General features: G+C 34.0%; 1 long non-coding RNA gene across 1 annotated transcript; it reads right to left on the minus strand.

Annotated features, from left to right (window-relative positions):
- Nucleotides 1-599: 599 nt before the first annotated feature.
- LOC141594040 (uncharacterized) lies at nt 600-3320 on the minus strand. Its single transcript, XR_012521985.1, has 2 exons — nt 3156-3320; nt 600-1676 (listed from the first exon to the last, which is right to left on the minus strand). It is a non-coding gene; the product is annotated as an uncharacterized LOC141594040 (long non-coding RNA).
- Nucleotides 3321-4196: the final 876 nt, after the last annotated feature.

A 4196-nucleotide genomic window follows, 5' to 3' on the forward strand; every position in this document is an offset into this window, starting at 1 on the left:
TGTATATTGTGCACAAATACCCCTACTTTCAAGTAACTTTGCAAATGGACCAGGACATTGTCCATTTTCAGTAAACCTTCCATAAAACTCACCACCCCTATCCGATCTCACAATTTTCACTTTCTTTTCCAGCTGCCTTTCCACCTCATTTATGAATATCTCAAGGATATCCACAGAATGAGCCTTTTCATGCAACAAATAAGTGAAACCATACCGCGAGAAATCATCTATAAAAGTGATAAAGTACTTTTCACCACTCCAAGATGGAGTGTCAAAAGGTCCACAAATGTCGGTGTGTATAATTTCTAAAAGCTGAGAGCTTCTTGTAGTGATTTCTTTCTTGTATGTTTAGTCCGCTTACCTTTAATGCGGTCTACACACACATCTAAGTCACTAAAATCCAATTGAGGTAGAATTTCATCTTTTACCAACCTCGTTAACCTTTCTTTGGATATGTGACCTAGCCTTTGATGCCACAAGTAAGCTGATTTTTCATTCGATGCACTACGTTTAATACCTTGACACTCAACATAAAATAGGGAATCGGAAAATTTAACATCAAGATTGAACCTATAAAGTGAATCAATCAAAGTACAACTACCATAAAAGTATTCATTACGGTACATAGAAAATACACCATGTCCAAACTTAAAGTTAAAACCTAAATTATCCAATTTACTTAATGATACAAGATTTCTAGCACAATCGGGTACATAGAGACAATCTGTAAGATCTATATGACAACCAGTGTCTAAGATTAATCTGTAAGTCCCAATGCCCTCAATGCGTGCTTTCATCCTATTTCCCATGGATACAAACTGTTCAGCTCCTCTTATGGGTTGGATCATACGATATCCCTTTCTTTTCGAACCATGCCTTCCTTTTAGGACAATCCTTCTTGAAGTGTCCCGTTTTCTTGCAAAAGTGACACTTCTTTTCTTTCTGGATCGCACTTTCAGGTCCCTTAAAGAAAGACTTTCCCTTTTTACCATTCTTACCCTTCTTACTCGGTTTAGCCTTACTTCTTTGGCACCATCATGACTCAGAAATGAAACGACTTGATCTTTCATCTTCTTTAATCTCCTCCTCCCGTATAAGCATGGCTTTTAACTCTTGATAGTTCCATTTATCTTTTATGGTGTTATAGTTCACCTGAAACCGGCCAAACTCATAAGGTAGAGAGTTAATGATGAATTGGACCAAAAAAGTATCACTTACGTCCATTCCTAAAGTCTTCAACTTCAACTTTGCCGGAGTTAGACATGTGTGTCACATGATCATGAATCGGTTGAGACCAGTCAAACCTTTTAGTAGTTAGTTCACTCATTAAACTACCAACAAATGACTTATCAGCTAAATCCGACTGTGAACACTCCTTTACTTTAAGCATGAATTCCCTTGCTTTCTCTGTTTTAGGCATGGAGGGCTTAATGTTATCAGCCATTGTCATCCTCATGAGGTGTAAACCCAACCTGTTAGATTTCTCCCAAGCCTGATAATGACACTTTTCGGCTTCGGAGCTCTCAGGTGTAATTTTTGTTGGCACCTCATCTGTCAGGATGGCAATGTCCAAAGCCATTATACCCAGTGTATACTGGATCTTTAATGCCCACTCATCATAATTAAGCCCATTAAACTTTACAAAAAGAGTCGGAGATGCAAACATATTTGGAGATCTTTTGCAAACATTTATACATGTTACCAATTAGTGCTTTGAAAAACTATCATACAGATTCAAATAATATTATATGAACTTTCATACATGTATTTAAATGACCTTTGGGCAACACTTAAATACAAGTAACCATCATTGATGCTAATGTATACTTTAACAATTAATTATAACACACATGAATCAAATAAGAATGCTATCTTTGGATATACATACTATTAGACCCACTTTATGAATAATTAATCCTTTTATATCATCAACTATATTTAATGACCCACCTTTGGGTGATCTCCCAAAATATAGATGACAAAAAAATAATTGATCAATCAAACTATAATGTCATTTAACCATCTCTTTTAATCATGATCAATTAAAACTTTAATTTCAAATGTCTAATGCAATATAACAAGGCCACTTTGGTGACTAACATGTCATATATAATAAAACATTTAAACTTTAATGGTAAATATATTATCTTAATATGTTAACAATTCATAACATGAAGTTACCCATTAAATCACTAAGCCCTCCCTTATGTGAGAATTAAATCCCACCAACAATTTGGGTTAAATTTGGTTATGATCTTACGGATCCTTATCTTTAAAATGAGACATTATCACATATATCAACATGTGAATATCAAGTTTTGCAGATCAATGCTTGTAGTTGTCATACATAAACATGAAAAGCAATTCAGTGGACTTATTTCTTTGATAGCCCATATAACAAACATTAAAGGTAGAAACAAAGGCACAAACCATACTGTTTGTATGCAAAACGAAAAACAATGAATGACCAAAAACTATCATGGTCCATGGAAATCTTAAATGTACAGTGTAAAGAAATGGCACACATATTTTCTCATTTGTCTGTACATGCCTTCATAAGTGACAAATCAAAATGCACTTGTTATTCTAATCCATTATCAAACAAATAACAGGCCATAATAAGAAGACAATGTAATAGGGTAAGGCAACCCTATCTTATACGTATTAATCAGTGACTGAATTTCACCATAAGAACGCGGAAGCAATTGTGCTTTATGATTCTTTTATCTGTCGTGCGTAAGAAAAAGACACAGTAATTCAAATCATATGAAGTGATCGACAATTCGACACCACATATATTAATGACTATAAACAAAACAATCATCAATACATAGAACCATACAATCTGCCAACATACTAAAAAAAATTGTCATGAATGCATTTGCAAAAAATCTACAGCCTCCTTTACAAACACACGGATATGACCAAAATTAATTAATGACAAACTCTTTCAGTATAGTTAAGTAGCGGAACATCACGCAAATATATTTAATTCACGTAAACTTTAATGGGTAAATTAATCAAATCTATAATTGCTCTGATACCAAATGTAAGATTAACTTTATGATTTTAATAATGAAATCAGCCCCAAGAATCAATATAGACTTGAATTAATTCAACCCTAATACAATCAATAGACGAAATAAAGGACTAACTTGGTAAAGTATATCTTACAGACGCAATCAATTCAATAAGAAGTATAAGACGATTGATTCTCCTCCTTAACCCTTCCTTTAATGTTTCTTGATGATGGAGAAGAAACTGTCTCACCCTTTCACTTTCTTTTCTCTTGTACGTATGTTTGTGGTTTTTGTCAGTATGATTGATTATACTTTTAACTTCCGTAATATATATAATATATTACGTACCTTTTCGCACAATCAAACCCGATCGTACCTTTTCGTGAAAGACGATGTATAATAGGGTAAGGTAAGAGGGAATAATAATTCCCGAACTTTAATTACATTTAATCGAGACCGATCCATCACGGTGTCGTCTTTTATATTAAAGTCCCGTAATATTTAATATTAACTTAACTTTTATTTAAACCCGAAACACATAGGCCACTCGAATATTATTAAATATTCTAACACGTTATTCATTCACCCCGTTAAAACTTTGTCACTGTGCATACCCGTGTAAATTCTAACTACTAGAGTACTAGAGTAACACATTTTTGATACGTTTTCTGATTACTCATGTACGATTCACAAGTGTATGATGTTAACACATTGTAATGTACTATGTACACGTGAAAATTCATTTATTCATTTACCAATCGTCATGCTGATTAAGATTTATAAAACTTCAATTGGTCTCCCTTGTGACGGGTTACCATTTGTGGTGGATATTTTGTGAGATAAAATGGTAACAAAATGGGTTAGTGGAGAAAGGGGACCACATGAATAGTGTTGCAGAGAGAGAAAAAGTGGGTACTTTGTGAGGTAAAATGGTATCCGTCTTCAACTTGTGACGGATATGTCATGTCTTCAATGATAATTTGTGATAAAACTTATGGATAACAATGTGGACCCAACATAGTATCTCGGATCATGAGCCGTTGGATCCGGTTAAGGTGGTGCACCGTAACTTTACACCTACTCAATATTAACTCTCTCAATCATTTGATTTGTTTACGTATGTATAATGTACTAGTTGAGTACTACATAATCGACGACTTTTTTTTACATTTTGGA

This window comes from Silene latifolia, chromosome 8, assembly GCF_048544455.1.
Source record: "Silene latifolia isolate original U9 population chromosome 8, ASM4854445v1, whole genome shotgun sequence".
NCBI classification, from domain to species: Eukaryota; Viridiplantae; Streptophyta; class Magnoliopsida; order Caryophyllales; family Caryophyllaceae; genus Silene; species Silene latifolia.